The 11,624-nt window shown below is 38.6% G+C and overlaps 1 long non-coding RNA gene across 1 annotated transcript; it reads right to left on the reverse strand.

Annotated features, from left to right (window-relative positions):
• Positions 1–304: 304 nt before the first annotated feature.
• On the reverse strand, positions 305–4,717 carry LOC139124893 (uncharacterized). Its single transcript, XR_011550085.1, has 3 exons — positions 4,600–4,717; positions 2,015–2,056; positions 305–1,697 (listed from the first exon to the last, which is right to left on the reverse strand). It is a non-coding gene; the product is annotated as an uncharacterized lncRNA (long non-coding RNA).
• Between the last annotated feature and the right edge of the window lie 6,907 nt (positions 4,718–11,624).

Here is an 11,624-nt window from a genome sequence, read left to right on the forward strand (position 1 = left end):
GACATTGACTTGAGTGAGATTGATACAGGCTATGATTTGAAGAGTAAAGGTGGAAGCGCATCACAAACATTTGGTCAAGGTGAAGGGCAGGGTTAATACGCCGTGGAAAATAAACCATTACGCCACGTATTCCGTATAGCTTAGACACTCTGTACTGTATTGTTTCACCGGCGTTTATTTCACGTCCGAGTGGTTGTACAGTCTATATTTTCTAGTGTTCCTATTTTCAGTGTTCCTTGAAAATTCTTTCTTGTTCTTTGAGTCATCACTCTTTCCGATTTTCGTCATGGCTTTCTCCTATCGAATGTGTGATTGTTAAAGCAGCAGTTCTCACTGCAGGACGGACATGATTTGTGTTTCCGTTGTCGAGAATGCACAAGGAGTCAACCTTGTGACATTTGTTTGACTTGGACACAGGACGAATGGTCTAATTTCGCTCCCTCGCTCGACGACGTCACCCCGGACATCCCCGGGGCTGACCCGTCAGTTTCTGAGTCGCGAGTTTTGGTTGGAATGCACCGTGCTCATATGGCTGGTGACACCAACACAGAAATTAGCTCCGTTAGATTCAGGTGCCGCCAATGAAGCAAAAAGGTGTTCGTGCTAAGTTTTTCAGCGGGCAGGCAGATTTCAAAACTAATCAGCGGGCGGGGAGAAATTATCGATATTTACTGAGGGCGGGGAAGAAATTTCATTACTTTCAGCAGGCGGGGAGAAAATTTTTGACAGTGGGCACCGGAAAATACGTAGAGGGAGGGGAAAGCGGCGTGCTTAATAGAACCTAACTTAGAGGGGAGCAATGTTCCAAGGTATACTGCTAACTTCTTGCATGGTTTTGTGTTGATCTGGGTTGCATAGTGGGCATCTAGTTGGCAATGGGGAATTTCTGTAGTAGGGAGAGAGCAGCGGGGAGCTTGAATTGTTGTGGGGAGTGGGGAGCGGGCAGACTGTAGATACCGGAGGGCAGTGAGCATCAAAATTCAGTGGGAGGGCACATTTTCACTGTATACCAGTGGGAGGGCAGTTACGAACAGCTCTCACTTTCCCCTCCAAATTTTAGGTCAGGGTCAAAAATAAGAAAAATCGGTATATCAGCCTTCAAAACAAGTTTTGTGATAATTTTGAGAAATTCATGAAATTTACCAGTTGGCGGCACCTGTAGATTGACCTGTAGAAGTGAAGGCAAAGAAGTTGTTCTGAGACAACCAACCCATGTCAACAAAAAATTGAAAAAATCATGAACGTACTAAACAACATATCCAGAATATGTTATGTGACTAAGAAAAAGCATGAAACACACAAAAAGTGTTTATATTATATGTTCTGTTTAAAAAAAACCAAAAAAAAAAAAAAAAAAAAAAAAAGAAATCCGACCTACCTACCCAACTTTGAAGTCATCCTGCCCGTTGAACAGCTTTTTTTTTTTTTTTGGCCTTACACGATTATTCACGTATTTTGTACGGTAACGCGGAATGTTATTCTCGCCGAGGACTAACCTCAAGAAACAACTTTTCCACCAAATCCTTCCTCCTTTTGAGTTCGAAATCTTCCTGTCGTTTTGCTTTAACCACCTCCATACGTTCCTTTCGTATGGGTTTCCTCGCATCAATTCTATCGTGTTCCGTCTGTTTGTACTCCTTCAAGGCTTCTTTTTCATCGTCGTCGTCTCCAAAGCGAACCCGAACAGCAACCAAAACCTAAGCACATATTATGTTATATTTGTTACTATACGACGGCAGATATCCACAATAATGCGAATTCATACCTGTTTTTTCATGAAAACATTGGAGTTTGGTCATAAAAAAACTTAGTTCTGTTGAATTATGTTTCTTAAACTCCTTCCTTACTCAACGCGCGTCGTAAGGCAGAGGGCTATTGGTTATCAAGATATGGGGATGTGGTTGCCTGATGTGTTTTGATGTTTTCCGAGATCACAAGTTGCAGGATAGAAATTAAAGTTGTTCTGCTGAAATACCTTTAGTGGCTTTTATCTTATAATCCTGTGGAGTCTTACCTCGACATTGGTTGCAAACAACGTTAAAAATATCTGCGAACCCTGAAAGAATAGCGACACACATAATAGTAAGGAGTAATATATCATACTCGTAGCCATGGAAACTGTGATAACACCTCTGCAGAAATTTATTGTCTGTGAAACAAAAAGCAACTTGGTTGGGTAATTCAATGACAGCTCAATATATACGCACAGTGTTCTTTTACACGAATGCCCAATCTTTCAGTTCGATATGTACATCTTATTCAAATGTTATATATCACCCTAGCTACCGCCAGTAAACATCATGAAGTTAACTCCAAAATCACCAATTTTGATCTTATTGTAGTTTCATTCCTCTACTCGCATCAGAGAGGATGGACAGTTTTGTGGATATCCTAAGGCGATTACATCACGTGTGTATGCAGGGGTGTTAGGGTTGGTGTAGACTTAACGTTACACGATATCCCATAATTGCCAAACAAGAGCCATTCAGAAAACATTTCGATATACAGATAAGATAGAGGCTATAAGTGAACAGTTCATAAACAAGATCGCTATCCATGACGTCGCTGACTTTCTTTGATTGAGCTTAAACTCAAAGATTTTCATTATTTTGTAGAAGTACCAGCAGAAAATAATCTAATAAGAAAGCAAAGGGAAGCAGGGAGTCGACTAACTCAAACACCCAGTATTCGTAATGCGTTTAATTCGTACATCCTTTTTTTCCTAACTTTGTTTCATTATGTGCCTCTCATATAGGACGTTGCTTTTGTCTGAAACTTTGTTGACAAAGTAATGAGCTAAAAATTGCGTCCCTTGCTTGCCCTCAAGTTGACCCAAAGTACTTTTACCACTTGCCTAGGCAAGTGAATCCATAAGACTTCACAACAATTTATCATTTACCCGGCGCTTTGAATAGATAAGCAAATACCAAATATAAAGCATTTTCAAATGTTTTTTTGAGAGAAATAACTCATGGGAAATCATTGAAAATTTAGAAATTCTAGAAATTAATCAGAATTCTTGAAGATAACCTTGATTCTACAAATTGTGGTCGAACGATCGTACGCCAAATTACTATTACGTCGCATTACGCATGGTTATGATACCATGTCGTGGCCGAAAGTGGTTTTAAAAAGCCAATGGTCACGTCCCCTAGCGACGGATCTTTCAGTCTATGTCTGATGTGGTATGGTCCCCTGACCCATTTCTACCGCTGGCCGCGCTGCTGACGAAAATAGGGTCAGGTACGGTCTAACGTTTCTGTCAGGATTTTGACTGCATATTAATGAGCACAGTCGCCTGGCAAGAACATGTGATCAGCACATCTGTACAGTGGCAAGTTCGGAAATTAGATGACGAAACATCGAACGTTGATGTTGTTTGCACGGCTTCACTTTCAAGTCTCCGACCCTGTTCTTCTGATTGTATTTGGTTTTGAAATGACGATTATCGTCTATGAATTTTTCCTCAGACGTTACCTGGCCTGGTGACCATGGTGACCTTTGGCATGTACGGCAGTGACTCAAAATAATGATTTTCCGTTTTTCATTCGATGTCGACATAGGATGCTTAGTTAGGGAAACTATGGAGGAAATGCAAATTGGAAGGTAGCTTTAAGTTGGAAATAAATACAACATAATCACTGTACTCGTACTAGTGACCATTGATAGCAATGCTTAAAATAGCCCATACCTGACCCTATTTTCGTTAGCTGCGTAGCCAGTGGTAGAAACGGGTTAGGGAACCAGACTATGTCTGATGGAGAATGTGCAATACTGTTTTACGGTAATATCATCTCATACACGTATCTTCTCCGAAAGTTTCCCGAAGTATGATTGCTATTCAAAATTCCACACAATCCCTTTTGCGCCACTTTCGCAATTTATGATACACCCCGTGGCCACTTAACTGTTGAGTAAGCCTACTTAAGTCAGTCAGAAATTCTGTGTATGAAGACAAAACTGACCCTGCCAAGAGTTGTAAATGAGAGCTAACGATTGGCACCTTGTATTAAAAATTAAGACACAAAATACCACTTCCGTTCATTAATGCCTCTCCGTGAAAATTAGTTTATTTAGGTAACACACTTTTATGAGATAACTGCTATAGAATCACGCGAACGTGTGTGTCCCATGCAGAGAGTATGTCTTGGGAAATTGAAATCAACTGCAATGATTTTCATAAAACTAATAAGACAATGTGATAAGGTAAAATATGTACAAGAAAATTCATATTTGATCTGTAGACGATAGTCTGTAATATACAATGACACCAGTTTTTTCCTTTGATCATGGTTTAGATAGGACAAATCAGTTGTCTGAACAAGACTTGTATATGGACCAGTGCATGCTAATGTTACATTGTATCTCAATCTTGGACACAGAGTGCCAATCGTTAACTCCCATTTACAAACCCAGATACAAACTGAATTTATTACTGCATCAAATGGGCTTAATCAACAGTGAAGTGGCCACGGTGTAAGTAACCCGAAAACTTAAAATACTGTCTTTTATGTAAACATTACACATGGCAACCGAAGCTAAGAACCATCAAAATGTAAGCATCGCTCGTGTCTGATCTTTAAACATACAATGACGTACCAAACTAAACGAAAATCCAGCAAAGAGATATCCGCAAGTCAGATCCTTTGTATTCATAGCAAATGTTCCCACCAGCCAAGTCAACGCCGTAACAGACAACATCAACATGATGGCTCGAATATCTTCCCTAATGCCAAGAAAAAAAAGGCAAATGGTTTTCAGTCAGTCTGCCTTGATAAGAAAAATCAACAAAATATTAGTGGCACCACGCTGTAAACGAGTAGCGGGGGGGGGGGGGTCCTCCATCGTTTGTAGTGTTTATCTCCGTAACCCAAATATTTGTAAATAGATACCGTGACAGAAATACTAATTCCTGCAACAGCCTCAAGAAGCAAGATAGAGCATTGGAAACATACCAGAATTTCTGCCACTCTTCGAATTTATAGTATCGTCGCTCACTGTCGAATTGCCGCTTCGTAAGGGCAAGCAGAATGATACTAGCCTGAAATGTAAACGACGCTTTGATTTTAAGTGGTATTACAAAAACAGTTCATATTTCTGTATCTGTCCGGGTTTATGAAGGTTGATAGTACATACTTTGGACGGTTCGTGTAGATGTAAGGTTGTGTTGTAAATTAAATTAAAATTTAAAGTTTTTATGCGATCGAATGTACGCGTAGTACAGATTACATGTTCGTTGAAAGGCTGAACACTGTGTGTACTAAAATTGCTGTGGTTAGGGTGATAATACTGTTGATGCAACCCTAGAAACAAAGGACGAAAGAAACAAACTACACAGTCACAGAAAGTGATTGTAACAACCGACCAATTAACGCAAAACAACAAACAAATAAACAAATCAGCCAACCAACCAACCAACCATGGTACGCCAATCCGAGGACAAACACGAAACGAAACGCAATCACTAGTACCGCTGTTAAAATTTATTTTACCGAATTCATTGCGGCCACTATTACTGCACAAGGCACCATAATAATAGGAACGAGCGGAAACCATGCACTGCAATATAATGACATAAATGATTATTACATTGTTCTCCCATAAGAAAGTGAAGTTCATGAGAAAAAAAGATGAATTCTACGGAGAAAATGAGAATCTGACTCAACAATCACAATCGCACTTAATGATTTCAAACACTGTGGATTTAACAAAAGAACTTTGTTTGACAGGTTCAGCCTTACATCACTTCTAACTGAACAATCGTTAGTAAAATAGTGCCATCAGTTTGCCCTGATGGCATAACTACGGCAAATGTTAGCTAACATCTCAGTCATGGTACATGATGAGTAGCAAAAAGACAGACGGTTAAAAAACCGTACCAATACCGGATAGGAATTCTAGCAAACGGAAAACTATGAAGATAACTCATACAGGGTAGAAGAAAATCAGTGTGGCATTATCACAACCAATATGTTAATTAGCTATGCAAGCTTCAGTCAGAATTCTATGCCGTAAAGTAGTGGAGTGGTTTACATGTAATGACGTCAGTGGCATCAGTCTCCGAAGAAAACAAGACGCTATTTACATCGATATTACAGAAAGCATTGCAACAATCGGAAATGAACTGACATACTTGTGCCTGTCACGATAGATTTCGAATTTACACCACAGTGACAGCAGCACAACGACCAAGGGTAGGATCCATCCATTCAATGTGTATGCAAATCTGAAAAGTAAAGAGTTTTTTTGATTTCAATTTTAGTTCGACAACTAACATATCAATTATAGCACCTTTAAAGGTATTACAGCTTAATGTTTATGACATTTTAGTTTCTTCTAAAACATTCTTTGTTCTTTCTGTAATATATAAGAAACACGTCGTATTAACCATGCCATCCAACAAGCGTTATTGCTGTTGTTGAAATTTTGAATGATGGGCCAGACTAAACAAAAGTTGTCACAAAAATAATAAACAGTACGCACGTATAGGCTGTATTGAAAGTTTGACATGAGATGTTTAGACATAATTAAAGGGACTAAGTGCAAACCATATTTTATAAACAGATGGAAATTATTGGAAAATATAAAAATAGTTTACAAGTCAGTGGGGATTTACTAGCGACGTGTTCAAAGTTGTGCAACAGTCTGGTCTGTCTTGATGCATTAGGATATTTGTTGAACAAGATGTAATGGGTACAAGAAAGCTGACATCGGTCGGTAGATAGACATATATTGACATATGCAAAATTAACAAACACAAACAAATGGACGAAGTACAGAGACAAGACAGTCAAGAGGAATTCTTGCGAATGAACGGAATCAACAACAAATTTGACGCTTACCTTCCTTTTTTGCTGGTATGAATAGAGTGAGCCAGTCGTCTGTAGGCCTCAGTGGATAGATTCAGGGTCCATGCAGTGGTGCTTAGAAAAGAGTAGTGAATCACAGACGTAGAAACACTTCTGACCTATTGAAGAATAAGAGGCGTGCACGTGCTGAGATATTTGTCGATGGCAGTGAACAAGTTGTAAATTTGTATGTGTATGTGTGTTGTCGTTTTCAAGTAAACCCTTGACCGGTGTTGCTTACTAATATACATGGCGTATTTCCAATGAAAGTTGGCATTATTGAAATCAGCTCGATTCGCACATAAAAAGGTAGAAGATACCTCTATGTCTCGGAAATCTAGGTGTCGGGTAATAGTACGAAAACGTTATTATAACCTACCCCGTTGGCAGCTGTAAGTCCTCCTAGAAAAATAAAAAAGGGCATCGGTAGAAAGGCCATTGTATAATGTCTGATCACATAGTATTGTTCTGTGTCCAACCTGTTATTGAGAAAATCGAAATCAATAGATTAACTATACATTATACTCATCTATAGAAGGCGAGGATGATGAAAGAATATGCAAATCATGTCGCTTTATGACGTTTTTGAACAAAGTCGTTTTGTCTTTCAAAATTTGACATTTGGTTTGCATCATAATCTCAGGCAGATTGACTTACCTTGAGATAGTGATGGTCACAAAGGTTATTAATATCAGTAAAAATGAGAGACAGTTTGTGATTGTGATAATGACATCTCTCGCAGCGACCAGAAATGGCTGTGAATAAGATAACAGACACAGAATTGTAAAGATCACAAATCACTGTTGATTGAAACGCTTGTTACGTTTTAAAGTGCGCTTGCAGATTTATTCTGCCTGTTTCACGGTCATTATTACATTTAACCACATATGAGTAATAGTCAGTGTCGGCTTCTAACAAATATTTCCTATCGTTTGGTTAAACGTAAAACTTCTCCAAGGGGAGGAAGATGTATTACATTTTCACCTTTTATATTTACGTTTACTTGAAGTTATATGTACATGTAAGATTATGCTCACAGAAGCCTGTGCGTCGGTCCCCTGATTCACCAGAGAGAGAGAGAGAGAGAGAGAGAGAGAGAGAGAGAGAGAGAGAGAGAGAGAGAGAGAGAGAGAGAGAGAGAGAGAGAGAGAGAGAGAGAGAGAGAGACTGACTGACCTGTTTCCTGGTTCCTATTGTCATGACAACCGCTGCAACAGTAGGATGAGGACACTTACATGATGTGTAGTCTTTACCAGACTGCGATTTAAGAAGCAAACATTCACTGGTTTTCCAAACTCTGTAAATGATAACACTGACAATTTCTCAAAGAGAAATGCATACTGTGATCACGTTTAATATCATCAAAGTTTATAGGAAACTTCAGAAAAAGGGGATCATGATAATGAAAGCGTTTCTTTACTCTGGTGGTGTGTGAATCTTTCACCCGTTAGTTCTGTCTAATCTTACTAACGATATTGCAGAAAGACGTCCAAAGCTCTTGTGAAAAACGTAAGTGACGTCAGACTGAAAACCGTGAGGCAAAGAAATAACCAAAAGCAAACATTCACACAAACAAACAAAGCAAGACAAACAAGATTGTCTCAGAGCATTCTACGTGCATAATGCCGTATGATCGTATCTTGTTTAACCCCAATGTCACCCATTAACCAATGTAGTATAACGTGCCTGCGCAAGGACACAACACCATTCTAGACTCTCGAAATCACCACTCTATTGTAGTACATCCTTTGCACATCCGGGTGTTTAACACACCATCTTTTGATTGCGAGTCTGGTACCTAAATCTCCGGGCCATGATGCCTCCCTAAGTATCATATGTACAGGATATGTACAGGATGAAGTACCTACACCACACCATACTGCGTGGCGAAATTGCAATTATACTAACCCTTGAGGTTTCTTGAACCGCATTGCCACGCACTTTGGATCATAACCAAGCTGCGAGAAAACACATTATCGATATCATTGTGCTACGTTTACAACAGGTGAGTAAATAAATAGGACCCAGTAACAAGTATTGTTACTTTCGTCATCTCAAGCTGTATTTTGTCACTCAGGTATCGAGGAAAGTGATCTTATCCACACGACAACTGGATGACATTTCATAAATACGTTGCTTCCTCCTTGAAGAGATGGCGTTATATAAATACTTTTTCCATTTCCTTCATATTACATTCACAACAACAAGACATGCGGAAAGGGATACGAATCAAAGTCAATAAAATGCCATCAAAATTAGGCGAGGGACAAAACTCCATGTATCATATAACTTGTCAACTTTTAGGCAAGATGTGAGACGAATGGGATGAATGTACGTAACTAGCAAAAATGAAAATGAATAAAGTACACAAATAATTAGACAGCTCGATAATACCATAAACAGAAAGCTGAACATCTACTTTCAGTGTCATTGATAGAAAGAGAGGCCTTTATCTTCTAAGAGTTCATCCCCGTCATTGAAAAGGGCACTTTCTTGAAAAACGATGTTCGAAAACTTTTTATGATAACCTAGATTCTAATAATTACATCTCAGACAGTAACATTCCCTACAATTTATTTGCTGTAGTGTTGTCTTTCAGTTTTGATTTGTCCGTAACTAGAGAGTGTGTCGTGTCCTGGTGAAAAGGGAATCCTTGAATCGTTGGGTGTGGGCACGGGCATCAATTTTGAAGATTTGACATACCTCCTTGTGGGGGAATTTAAGAATTACTGACTCTGGATTTCGATAGACGCTGTTTCCACTGTACATCTTCACAGCTACAACAGGACTGTTGACCTTTTGTACTTTCTTTGTGGCAGTGATTGACTTCACCATCTCAACACTCGAGGATCTGCAAGGTGAGATATATGGAAGATAATTGACGCCGGTATACTGTTTACTGTGCCTCTGAATGAAACAATAGTTACCTTGGTGAAAAGCTAAAGTTGCAGAGACCAGACTTATTACCCTTTCGAATGATGTTTCTTTTCCCACACTTCGTAAATCAAATGACTGATTATTAAAGTCTATTCGTAGAATTGAGTTGGAAGACCAGTATTTTTATAGTTTTTTGTAAGGTAGTTTATACCTCGAAAATGAAGACTTAGACTTTCGCTTATACTTTCTTTAAGCAGACTTTCAACACATTCAACTTTGGCTGCATTCACAAACACCTCGGGAGCGGGGGAGGCGCGGGAGATTCGAAAACAGTTCTGATTTTTGGAATGTTCCCTAACAAACTTTCAAATCCCCCTCCTGACTTGTTTTAATTTTGAAGCCCCCACCCTCAATGACGGCAAAATGTGGCCTATAAGCTGCTTCGTCCAACAATATCAAATCATAATACATGGGACTCCATTGAGCAAACTATGAACATTTCCCCCATAAAATCAGGCTATATCTCTACATTTATATGCTTTTGGTAATTCATTTAAATGTACTTTGCTTGAAGTTGCAGATAAAAGTGCATATGTGTACAAAGTTTTGGTTTTTTTTTATTTCATCGATAATGCTGATCCAGTATACATGGTAGGCAATGAGAAAACCATGAACAATTTTTTAAATATAAAACTTAGCAATATTTGTGCACTTCTGACGTTTTATAATTGATATAAATGTACTTGATTAGAAGAGGGTGGTTACGAATGAATATCTATACAAAACATTTGATTATGAAATTCGCCGAAAATGTCGATCCACTGTACATGGTAGTCTATGACAAAACTGAATAATTTTTCTCAAAATAATACCTGCAATATTTGTGCAAACGCTGGATCTTTGACATATTACCGTGCTTGAATAGAATATGGTAGTTTAAAGTGCGTATGTGTACTAGAAATTTGATTTTGGGATTTCATCGAAAATGTTGATTTACAATATATTAGAGTCTATGAGAAAAGTATGATAATTTTTTTACGATACTGAAATAAAAGTTCAAATGTGGACAACAAAGAGGATACTTGAATTTAACCCCAAATTATTATTGACTTCTCACTGTCCTTTTTCCGATCACAGAGGAAAGGTTTGGAAAAAGATTGACTTCCCTCCCCTGTCAATTTTAAACAATAACAGTGCCGACTGTTCACATATCGCGGTGCTGGACTTTTCATCACAATTCAGGGAATAGAACTAAAAACCCCAGTGGATACACAAAACAAAGCCACACAAAAAAGCCACATGTTTTAGCGTTAAATTGACAACACCCCCAACACATATTTCATATCAGCTAGAGACAGTTTTTTCGAGTCCCTCCTTGACGTCCCTGAATCCTTTCAAGTAACCCCGACATACTCTTGATATTTTCAAGTCTCCCATCAATTTTCCCGCCGCCCGACCCCCTGCCTCGAGAGGTGTTTATCAGTGCAGCCTCTTCTCTTCCATAACGAAGAGTAAAAATCGGAGCCACACGTGCAACATTTTACATACAAAGAGAAACGAATTACCAAATATTTACGGTTATTTGAAATTCAAAATGGCCGCAATTACTGTGTTATGTCCGTGAGGAAAATGAAATTCCCGATTTTTGTTTACAAAATTAGCCAATGAAAACTTTATTTACTCAATAAGCTTCAGTGATCGGCCAAAAGAATATTGTAAAAGTTTAGAGTCTGAACATGTGTCCCAGAGGTGCACTCTACCTTGATGAACGAAGCAAAAACACAGACTTCGGACAACTTGTTTCGATAAAGATCAAGGATATTGATTTTCTAAATAGAGTTTATAAAGACAATCGGAAAATAAGCAACCATTTTGAATTGACAAAATAGATCAAAGTAT

The sequence above is a fragment of the Ptychodera flava genome (genome assembly GCF_041260155.1).
Source record: "Ptychodera flava strain L36383 chromosome 23 unlocalized genomic scaffold, AS_Pfla_20210202 Scaffold_24__1_contigs__length_23054250_pilon, whole genome shotgun sequence".
NCBI classification, from domain to species: Eukaryota; Metazoa; Hemichordata; class Enteropneusta; family Ptychoderidae; genus Ptychodera; species Ptychodera flava.